The sequence below is a fragment of the Vicugna pacos genome, chromosome 22 (genome assembly GCF_048564905.1).
Source record: "Vicugna pacos chromosome 22, VicPac4, whole genome shotgun sequence".
NCBI lineage: Eukaryota > Metazoa > Chordata > Mammalia > Artiodactyla > Camelidae > Vicugna > Vicugna pacos.
In genome coordinates this window covers 1,282,388-1,294,236 of record NC_133008.1, presented here as the reverse complement: position 1 = coordinate 1,294,236, position 11,849 = coordinate 1,282,388, and the positions used below count along the sequence as shown (strand labels likewise).

At 41.5% G+C, this 11,849-nt stretch overlaps 1 long non-coding RNA gene across 1 annotated transcript; it reads right to left on the bottom strand.

The window, feature by feature from the left end:
* Positions 1-361: 361 nt before the first annotated feature.
* Positions 362-11,610, bottom strand: LOC140688322 (uncharacterized). The gene is made up of 3 exons (XR_012062962.1): positions 11,337-11,610; positions 9,592-9,719; positions 362-440 (listed from the first exon to the last, which is right to left on the bottom strand). It is a non-coding gene; the product is annotated as an uncharacterized lncRNA (long non-coding RNA).
* Positions 11,611-11,849: the final 239 nt, after the last annotated feature.

The window sequence follows — 11,849 nt, the reverse complement described above, 5'->3', positions numbered from 1 at the left end:
GGGACGGGCTGCAAGATGTATGAAGCAGCCGCAACTGTGCCCGTGCTTCTAGGCAGGTATCCAAAATCGCCTCGACGAGGTGTCAAACATTTGTGCCCATGTCCTCATCAACAGACATGTATTAAAGACAAATGGAAACATATAAAAGGCCAATACCCTTGCTGGGTACACCGTCCAAAGAACAAAGTCTCAGTTTGACAACTGGCCATCTTGGTTCCATGGGATTCATTCTTGGAGAACCTTAAAAACCACTCTTCTGTCCTCAAGAATTGCTGCATATTTGTCCTATCTTTGGCTCAGGGATGCAGCACGTTCAAGTGAACTTTAATGTCTGCACAGATTTGACTGTCTTTCTCCAGGTTCATTTGTTCATTCCAATGAGGCCTGAGCTAAGTCCATCCTCTGTAAGATCTATTCCCTCCAGTGACAGCTCATTGAGCCTGCAATTAAAAGCCAAGTGAACAAGACTGTCCTCAGCTAAAAATTTCACCCACCCTTCACTGTTTTCTTAATCTCCTCTCCTGGCTAAGTGCAACAGACTAACACCTCCCTCCACCAAGATTACCAACTATGTCATTTTGTCTCCCCAAAGAGAAAGTAAGGTCCATAATAGAGGAGACAACTACATAGTCACCTCTGAATTTGTAGCATATAGAAATGTTAATAAATAGAACTATGATCATGGCTTCTTTCCTTTAAAACCTTTCTGGTTATTTGAATGAGACCTTGGAAGGGAGGTGTTTGCTGTCCAGTATCTTGATCCACGAGACTCTGGAGGCCTTTTTCAGAATGGCTGTTCACTGATTCATTCAAAACACAACTTATCAATCAAGGAGTAGCTGTGCTTTTCTGCCAGGTGTTTGTGGTCACTCTAATGCCAGAACAACTTTAAACTATATCCTTACTTTGGATTTGTTATTTTTCCCCTCTTCCAACAAAATTGACTTTCCTTATTTTCTTGCCTTGAGGAATTCTTTTTTTTCCTATTTCACCCTTTAGTAAACCAAGATCCTCAGGATGGGCTTGGCCCATAATATGATCCCCCATCCAACTCCTAGTGTCAGAGGCCTGGGGCTCACATCCTGCCCTCCTGTCAAGGCAACTGAAAATCAGTTCAGGATAGAACCAGCACCCCAGGGATTCTAAGGCTCGCATATCTCCCAGAAACCCTGCTTTCTCATTTGTCTTGGCTTCTGAGAATTTCCCCTCACTTTCTTGACAATTAGTTGTGCAGCTTGAAAGATGAGGAAGGAAGGATTTATTTCTTAATCAGCATTTTAAGGAACTTGTGTAATGAAAGTTTTCACGAGTTTCTAGAACCCTCCATTGCCGAGATAGAAAACACACTAGACATTTTCTAAATTTAGCTCCCATGTGCATTTTTTCTTTGTTTTTGTTTTCTTAACTGTTAACAGACATTTTTTAATTAAAAAAAAATAAGGCCCCAAAAAGGATAGAACACTGAAGGGGCAATCAAAATTAAAGGGCAAAGACAGAAAAATGATAACTACTCTACAAAGTTAATATAATACATACACTATGTATCAGATCAGCAATTCTCAGTAACAGCTAATTGAAACATGACCATGAGGTAAAATTTCTCTCCTGTCAGGACATGGCCAACAGAAAATACAATTAAACCAACAAACTAATATCCTAAGTCTGGCGAGGTACAGAAGGCTACAAGCTAAATGTGTCTTCTTCTGGAAAAGAGGAAGACACACCAGCTCTTTTCTGTGGAGCCTGAGCCCACGGGAGGACGGTGAAGTGAGCTCTGTAAGTACCCAATTAGCAAACTGAGTGATGAATAAATAGACGTGAGCTTTGATGACAGAGGTGATACTACTATTCATTTGTCCTGTAAAGTATGACTTCCGTTCAGTGATCAATACTTCGGTGTCCTCAGGAGTTGACATTATTCGAAAATGCACAGCCTGGGCCCAGACCTCCTCTTTCAGCTTGTGACACTGCACTTAGATGTCACAAGGGCACCTCCAACTCCACCTGCAAAGAGCTGACTTCACGGTGCTCCTCCAATAGCCGTCCTGCCCAGGGCCTCTGGTCCGGGGCTAAGTTCTCCGTGCCTCTCCCAACTCAGACCCATCACTCACAGATGTGAATGGACCCCTCCTTCAGGGCCCAGATATCCTCAGACACCGAGTCCCACCACCCACACCTGACCTACCAGATACTCACTGTCACTCACTCAGCACTGACTCTGTGCTGGGACCATGTTGCACACTGCAAACGTTATCTCACTGGATCTCCACAACAGTCCTGGGAATTGGGTACATCACTGTTTCAATTGATTAGATAAATTGTTTCACTTCCTTGAGTGCGTCATTCAAACTGACACGGCTACTGAGCCACAAGCCTGGGCCTGAAAACAACTTGAAAATTGAACACTGCTACACCTCGCAGCCACCCTACTCTGACTCATCACATCACCTCCTGCCAAGCCTTCTAAATGTTTCCAAGCATTCTACAAGACAAAAGTGAACTACGAGAGCACCCCACTCTCCAACATAAAATCTGTCAATGATGGTCCACTGCCCTTAGGAGAAAGCCCCACCGGGCCTGAGCACAGCCCAACGGCCCAGCATCCGCGTTCCCTGCGCGGCCGCGCCGCCTCACCCAGTACGCAGCTCTACACGTGCCTTCTCTAGGACAGGGATGCTGACTCCGCACAACCCAGGGCTTGTCTCACTTGAACAATGATCACCTTCTTCAGTGTTCATCTTCTTCTTTGCTGACCCTCAGAAAAATGTTTTCTCATGATGAATCAATATCTTTTTCCTTATAACTTCCCATCATTGATAATGAGCTCCCCCAAAAGAGAGAAGACCTAATTGTCTGTCTCCTTATCTGTAAAGTGAGATTAACAAGGAAATATGTGAGGTTTTATGAGAAATAATATTCATGTGAGGCTGAGGGACAATTCCATCATACAATAAGCACTCAATATGTGCTTAATTAATATTAATAAGATTATATTGCATTCCAGCAACCTTCAATCAATTTTTAATGACTTTGTCCAACAGACTACTGACAAACTGTTGGACGAACCACTTTGAGCAGATCAGCACAAGCGTACTGGGATAGGTAAGCGCTGACTCCAGTTGCAGCTGCAGCCACCCAGCACTATGGGGTAGGGGCAGTTTGCTCAAGCTCTTACATGTTGCTTGAGCATTTAGTTGTCGTTATTGATTAAAGACAGGTGTTCTTTAGTCAAAGCCCCTGAAACATAAATCTTCAAAGATTGATGCAAATTAGGTTTCAAGAACAACACTCTCATTAGAAATTATTTGAAAATCATAGTCTTAGCTACTCCGCACATCAAAAGGGCATGTTCTTAATGTATCTGACTAAATACACCGAAAGGGTTGTTTAAAAGAAATTACGATGAAGCCATCCTGAATAAGCTCCAGTATCATCTGCACAAAGCCCCACCCAAGGGTCTCATTTCACACTTCCACATAGGTGTTCAGGTAGCTTAACTTGGGTCTTGGTTTCTTATAACACGGGGTGGGGAATTGTTGTGGATAGATTTAAGTAGCAAATATATAACTAGGGTAATTGCTGTTAAGGAATTCTAGAAATAAGAAGATTGATATATAGTCCCACCCATAAGAAACTCAGCATTTCCAATTACAGCAGCATTAAAAATAAAATGAGAGATACATTTAACAAAAATTTACAAGATTTGTACATTGAACTTTTTGAAGTATCACCAAAATAAATTTTAAAAGATCTACATATATGGAAGACATCCCATTTCCATGGAATGATAGACAGTATTATTAAAAATATTAAGACTCCTCAAAATGATCTACATATACAGTGGAATCCCTATCAAAATTCCAGCTGACTTCTTTGCAAAAATTGAAAAACTGATCCCAAAATTAATATGGACGTGCAAGGGGCCCAGGATAGCCAAAACAACCTTGCAAAAGAAGAGTAAAGTTGGAGGACTCACTTTAAAAGGTACTAAAATGCTATAGTAATAAGTCAGTATGTTGCTGGCATAAGTTTGGATAAATAAATCTATGAGACACAATAAAAACCCATGGGGAAAAACTTACATTTACAGACAGTTTTCCACTAGGGGGCCAAAAACACCCCATTGAAAGAATAGTCTATTCAACAAATTGTGCAGGGACAGCTGGGTGTCTGCAGGCAAAAGAATCAATCTGGAATCTGAACACCCATATTTTATATAACAAATAAAAATTAAAACAAAGTAGATCACAGACAGAAATGTAAAAATTAAACCTATAAACTTTCTAAAAGAAGACACAGTATAAATCTTTGTGGTCCTAGGATAGGCTTTGGTTTCCTGGATACAATACCAAGAGCACAAGTGATAGAAGAAAAAAGCAGATAAACTGGACTTCATCAAAATTAAAACCCTTTTCTTACAAAGGACATCATCAAGAAAGTGAAATGACAGGGGAAATGGGTATCTCAAGTCAGAGAGTGCTTGCTTAGCAAGAAAAATAAAATAAATCATTATATCTAACTACCTCCCCTGTAAAGAAATTGTTTTAATGTTTAAAAAAATATAGTGAAAGACAATGTGCAGAATAGAAGAACAATTTTGCAAAACATGTATCTAATAAGAGAGTAGCATCCAGGATATATAACGAATTCTTACAACTGAACAATACAATAAAACAGACCCAATTTTTAAATTTACCACGAATTTAGATACATATACAAATGGCCAATAAGCATATGAAAAGATGCTCAACATCACTAGACAAATCAAAATCAAAATGAGATCTCATTTTACACCCACTAGGATGGTTATTACCAAATCACGGACAATAACAAATGTCGTTCAGGAGGCAGAGAAACCTCATATGCGGCCAGGGGAAAGGGACAATTTTGCAACTTCTTTGGAGAAGCCTGGTATTTCCTCAAAAGCTTAGAGTTATATGGTTCAGCAATTCCACTCCTATATGTAGAGTCATCCCTCAATACCCTTGGGGGGTTGGTTTCAGGAACCCCACACCCTGGATACCATAATCCAAGGATGTTCGAGTCCCTTTACAATCAGCCATCTGGATCCATGTAGTGAAAACTACAGATATGGAGGGCCAACTGTACAGCCAACAGAATGAAAACATATTCTCATAAAAATTTCACATCAATATTCATAGCAGTATCATTCAGAGTAGCCAAAAGTTACTAACAATATCCATCCATCAATGAACGGATAAACACATTTACCAAGAATAGGCCCACAAACTTTTGGTCATTGAAACTTTGACAAAGGAGGTGAGAACATACAATGGAGTAAAGACAGCCTCTTCAGCAAATGGTGCAGGGGAAACTGCACAGCTGCATGTAAATCAATGAAGTTAGACTACTCCCTCACAGCATACACAAAAATGAATTCAAAATGTGTTAAAGAATTAAACATATAGACAAGACACTATAAACCTCTTAGAAGCAACCATAGGCAAAACATGTGACATACATCTCAGCAATGTTTTCCTAGAGCAGTCTACTCAAGCAATAGAAAAACAACCAAAAATATACAAGAGGGATCTAATTAAACTTACAAACTTTTGCACAGCTGAGGAAACAGTAAGCAAAACAAAAAGACAACCAACCTATGGAATGGGAGAAAATATTTGCAATAAATGAAACTGCTAGGGGCTTAATTCCCAGAATATGTAAACAGCTTTTACACTTAATAAGAAAGAAAAACAAACAATTCAATTCAAAAAATGGCAGAAGTCCTAAAGAAACATTTCTCCAATGAAGACGCACAAATGGCCAGTAGGCACATGAAAAAATGTTCAATATCATTATCAGAGAAATGCAAATCAAAACTGCAATCAAATATCAACTCTCACCAGTCAGAATAGCCATCATTGAGAAGTTCACAGACAATAAATACTGGAGAGGCTGCGGAGAATTGGAAACCCTCCTACACTGTGGTGGGAATGCAGTTTGGTGGAGCCATTGTGGAAAAATGTATAGAGGTTCATCAAAAGACAAAACCTTGACCTCCCAGATGACCCAGCAATCCCACTCCTGGGCATATATCCAGAAGGAACCCTATTTAAAAAAGACACCTACACCCCAATATTCACAGCAGCACTATTTACAATAGCAAGACATGGAAACAACCGAAATGTCCACTGACAGATGGCTGGATAAAGAGGTTGTAGCATATTTGTCCAATAGACTACTATTCAGCCATAAAATAATAATAAAATAATGCCATTTGCAGCAACATCAATGGACATGGAGAATGTCATTCTAAGTGAAGTAAGCCAGAAAGAGAAAGGAAAATACCACATGAGATTGCTGAAATGTGGAATCTAAAAAAAAAAAAGAAAGAAACAAAAAAATAAACTTATCTACAGAACAGAAACAGACACAGAGTCACAGAAAACAAACTGTGGTTACCAGAGGGGGGAGGGTGTGGGAAGGAATAAACTGGGAGTTCAAGATTTGCAGATACTGAGTATGTAAAGAATAAACAGCAAGTTTATACTGTATAGCACAGGAGAATATATTTAATATCTTATAGTAACTTATGTTTAAAAAGAGGATGAAAATGAATACAGGTAGGTTCCTATTTAGCTGAAGTGTTGTGCTGTACACAAGAAACTAACACAAAATTATAAACTAACAAGACTTCAATGAAAATATTTTTAAATAGACCAAAAACGAAAAAAAAAGGAAAAGGATATTATCAAGCAAAAAGAATAAAGTACTGATTCAGGCTACAATTATGGATGAACCTTGAAATTTTATGCTAAAATAAGCCAGACACAAAAAGCCAAATAGTGCCCTTTAAAGTGAACTGTATCTAAGCGTTTATTGTACTACTCCTGTAAATTTTCCAGAGGTTTGAAATCTATCAATATCAAAATAAAATGTATTATGCATTAAAAACTTAAAACGCTTCCTCACAGGAGGGCTTTAATTATTAAATGCAGAAACGCATATAAAGCTCTTGGAAAAACAATTTGCACGTCCACACACAGTCACTGCTGTCACTGCCACTCAGAGGGTGGTGACAGCGCTGATGAGAGCTGCCTCCACTCGCTCCCCTGCAGAAAGGAGTGAAGGCCTGAGCTCTGACAGGCAGGGTGAGCGTGAACCTGAGTCATACACAGCCACGTTCCAGACTCTGCGTTACCCAACTTTCTTATACAAACTGCAACATGTAATGTAAACACGCTAGAGGGATGTATCTTACAACACAGGGAATACAGACAATGTTTTACAGTAACTATAAATGGAGCATCTATTGTACACCTGAAACTAATATCATATTTTAAATCAGCTATATTTTTATGAAAAATTAAAAAATATTTTTAAAATGCTATCACTTTAATATTCAATTCGGTTTTTAAGTTACTACTAAACAGCTCAGAATGTATAAAAGCATTTAATTGTGCTGTTTGCTTACATATTTATTTACATTCAGCCTCTTGCTAAAAGAGAATTTAAACAATTCTGTTAAACACAGCTTAACAACCATAACAACAAAAAGGCAAAACTGAGAGTGAAGAGAAAATGAAGATTCAATACTTAAATGAAACCAGGGGGAAGTAAACTCATAAAAATGGATTCCATGAAGTCAGGGCAAGTGTTAAGGCTGACTAGAAATTCAGCTGTAGGATTCTTGGCAGCGAAACCAAAAAGAAAAGATGATGGGGCGGGTGGTAGAGCGTGTGCTTAGCGTGCACGGGGTCCTGGGTTGAAGCCCCAGGGCTTCCACTAACAGGTAAATACATCTAATTAACTGCCCCCCTAAAAGATCACCAAAGAAAAGAAAAAGAGAAATTTCTTTCCCAAAGAACCCTGATATTAAATTTGGATTAAATATTAAAAAAAAGAAAAAAAAGAAAAATTCAAAAGATAAGTGACACTGAAGGAAAACCACAGCTGGGCTAACAAGCTAAGTCACAAATCAAAGTGTGATAAGTGTCGGTTTCCTGATCTAAGTTTTGCTGGGCTACCTGGTAAATCTGAAGTTTAGTGTCAGTTTACTGGGCTAATAAGCTAACCCGAAAATCCAAGGTCAACAGTTGTCAGTAACGTGATCTGTTCCAAATTGATAAGCTTCAGTGTACTGATTCCTTGCTTTTTGTTGTTTGAGCCTTATTGGGTAATAGCCCCATACTTGTAATTAACCCTATAAAACCTCATGTGCACGTCTTGGAGGTGCTCAGAGCTTTGGAAAAGAAACCCCTCTGAGCCCGCCAGCGTAATAAATCTCAGTACTCCAACCCTCTGTGTGATTCTTATTTCTTGGCTGGCCTTTTGTTTCCATAACAACACAAGCGATAATGCCCGTGAGATAAATCTGGGGAGGCTGCTGGTAAGTCCCCATGTCTCACGTGGGAAAATCTGAAACATCCTTCTCACCACTCAGAGTCATCATAAGCCCACACCACACCTCCTGCCGTTAAATGCAGGAGCACGGTTAGGGCCCGGCCTTTGCTGTCTCTGTGTCATCACAGTGATACAGGATGGAAGGGGGAAGAGCACAGCCATTCAAGGAAGGCCGCAGCAATTGACATCAAAATGGTGAAGGATTCAACCCCCAATAGGCCTTGAGGCTCAGGATGAAGAGATTTAACTTCTAGCAGATCTTGAGATTCAGTAAACACCCATTGTAATAGTAACTTGGTGAATAACATGCCCCAGGCACCATGGCAGTCCCAATGCTAGCCACAAAAGGTCAAAGGGTGGGAAATGGCCAACTCCCTGGGAATCCTAGCCCCTTGCCCTAAGGCTGGTCCTTCTACTTATTAGCATATGAAACCACCAAGCCCAAGAAAACAAGCAACACAGCGCCACCTCGCGGTCACCACTCTCTGTCCCTCTTTGGAGAAGACAGACCTTCTGTCTGTGGGGTGTGTACCTACTTCTAATCTGTGCATGAAACCCCCACACCTCGTGACGTTTGTCTTGCATTTCAATGTATCTGTCTGAATATATATACCTTTACTCAACACTGGCTTGCTCTTGAATTCTTTACTGCATGAAGTCAAAGAACAAAATCTGGTGGGGCACATCCCAGGGGCTCAACGAAAGCCTGGGACACAGCCCTTCTCATGCCCAACGTTTTTTATTCTTGTATCAACAGGACTGGGCTGTGAAGGGAGGTCTGAGGCCCCAGCTAAGGGACAGAACCAGCTTCCAGGGTTCCAATTTGAGGGCAGCCTCTCCCCCAGCTTGGGCCTTGGGGTCTGCCCGGTTCTCTGTGTTTCTCTGTTGTGCTGACTCCCCAGCCATACAGCGTACTCCTAGGCCTGTCCCCACAAAACCCTTCTCTCCAAAATACAAGCACGTCATGTCACAATCCTCTTGTTCAACCAGGAAATGTTCAGCCCACTTTTTTCCTCCCCAATAAATTACCCAACTGTCCTCCCTCCCATCACATCACTTCTTTCTTTGTGAGAACTCTGCACTCGCCACACCCCATCATGAACACAGGTGTCTTGCTGGCTGTGACCGAGATGTTTCTTTCTCACACAGCAAGCGTCCTTTCACTTTCCCCTTGTTACCTTAAAAAAGCCTTTCCTGAGTCACCCACCCCTCTGATTATGAACTCACAATGTGCTGAAGTTGCAGTCACTATGTGCATACATCCCAGTTTTGGCTAGGTTTCCATCACAAGATCTTCATTAAGGAGCTGCATCAAGAAGTTTAAAGAGGCTATTCTTACATCAGAGTGGAGGAACCTGCAAAAAAGTTGAATGGCTTTAAAGAGAGTGTTAACCAGGGACAGAGATGTCGCGGGTCCTAGTCAAAAGTGTCATGAGGAAAAATGTTCTCCCAAGGCTCAGTGTGGCTTATGAACACAGAATCCTCAGGGAGGAGGTGACAGGCAGTGATTAGGGTGGGTGATACAGGTTACGCTCCCCAAGCTGGGGAAGAATAGGTTTTTTTCTTGTTTTCCAAACAATTTCTTACTAACTTTTTCTCTTATTGCCACATACCATTTCCTACGAATTAAGCATATCAATGTCAGTCATTTGGGCCACTTGGGAGAAGCTACACGATGCCATTCACAGGGCTGGGACATGACAGCCACACCAGTCTAGATTGAAAGACCAGTCGGTGTATTTGCAAGGTAATCACGGGCATGCAGCAAACTCCCCAGCTTCAATGACCTCATCTCAATGCTGGGGCCAATAAAACTACCAAGCAAAGTGCGTGATGATTATGGCCAACATCTGTTTATTAGTTAAGTGCCCGAGACAACTGTCGCTTAATGGGGAATGAGTAAGATCAACGAGGCCCTGTCTACCTGGCCACACGCCCCCTGCCTTCCTGCCTTGGTGCAGCAGCAGAACTTGTTTAGCTGAGATGAACACCCCCAGAGCAGCCCAGACGGGAAAGCTCCCAGCTCTGCACGGCGAGACATGTTCCTTTCCTTCTCAGAGCTGATCACAATTTGCTGTCGTCTGTTTTTATGTTTATCCCTTTTGTAACTGTCTCTCCTTCGGAGTTTTTGCTCAAGCAGCACAGGGCCAGATGTGTCTTGCGGCCTGCCGGATATTCTGGGCAGGGAAACAGCCGACTCCATATCTGGCTCTGGTGCTGAACAGAGAGGGCAGAAGGCCCAGGGGCCCATGCTGAACCGAGGCCTCTGCACCCAAAATTATGGTCTGATTTTGGGCAAATTATACAGTCTTTTTACCATGAGATTCCTCATCTGTCCATGAAAATAACTGTCCATGGCACATAGAATTACAAGGATTATAGGAAATCACCAAATTCATAACCTAGCCAAGGGGCTGCAAGTGCATCCTCAACAGACAAATGCTGCCTTTACGGCTCTGACACATGCTAAGCGGGGCGGCCCCACACAGTGAACACTGCTAAGTGCCAGTGGGTTAAGTGCTTCATGTGTGCTATAATACTCTTTAGATCTTACAACAATTCCAGGGTGAAACGAATATTATGCCCATTTCACAGATTCACCAACAGGTTAAGAGATTTTGAATTCTATTCCAAGGCCCTATGGTGAAGAAATGGTAATTTAAACCGGAATCTGGGCCCAGGCCTTGGCTCCATCTCTCTCCAATCCACCTGACCACTTGCCTTTGAATTCCACCTCTCCAATACACAAGTTTCAGCCGGCCAGCTCTTAAATGCAATTTGTGCAGTTTGTCAATGTTGGTTAATTACCATAAACTGTTCTCAGAAACCACTACAGTAAAGAAAGGTGGACTTAAGGAATTCTGCATTGCGTTCTCCTGCAATGTGCAGGATCCCTTTCCTACACCTCCAAATCCAAGTGTATGCTTCCTCCCTGTTTATGTTTGCACACGGCTTATTAAAGCAGAAGGTACCTGCAGTAATTCCATCTCGGTTGCTTTCCAAGGTTGCAGATTATCCATAATCAGTCTGTGAACGAAAATACTACAATGTGAATGAGAATACTGCAACCATGACAGTAAACAAAGAATACTGAAACCAAGTCATTAAAGGCTGCCGCCACCCCCCAGCTAGGACAGGCCTGCAGCACAATTGCTACAGCAACTCACAATGGTGTCGTCTGAGCAGACTCAGAATAAGAAAGGACAGGCTACTGGCCCGAGATAGCTAGGTGCTTGTCTAAAAAATGAATTCAGTGAGTCCAAATATTTGCTTCCTCTCACACATACAAAAGTACTAAATTCTTGAACTTGAGATACCTGGCTTTCTTTAGATAACAAGCAATCTTTTATTGTTCCAACAACCTGGTCTTTGTTGTAAAGCTCCTATATATCCTAGCTCTGCCTCAACCTCTTGGGAGCAGTCCCTCAGAGAGTTCTGACAGGCTGTCATCCCGGCTCGAGTCCTCCCGCCAAATGAAACATAAC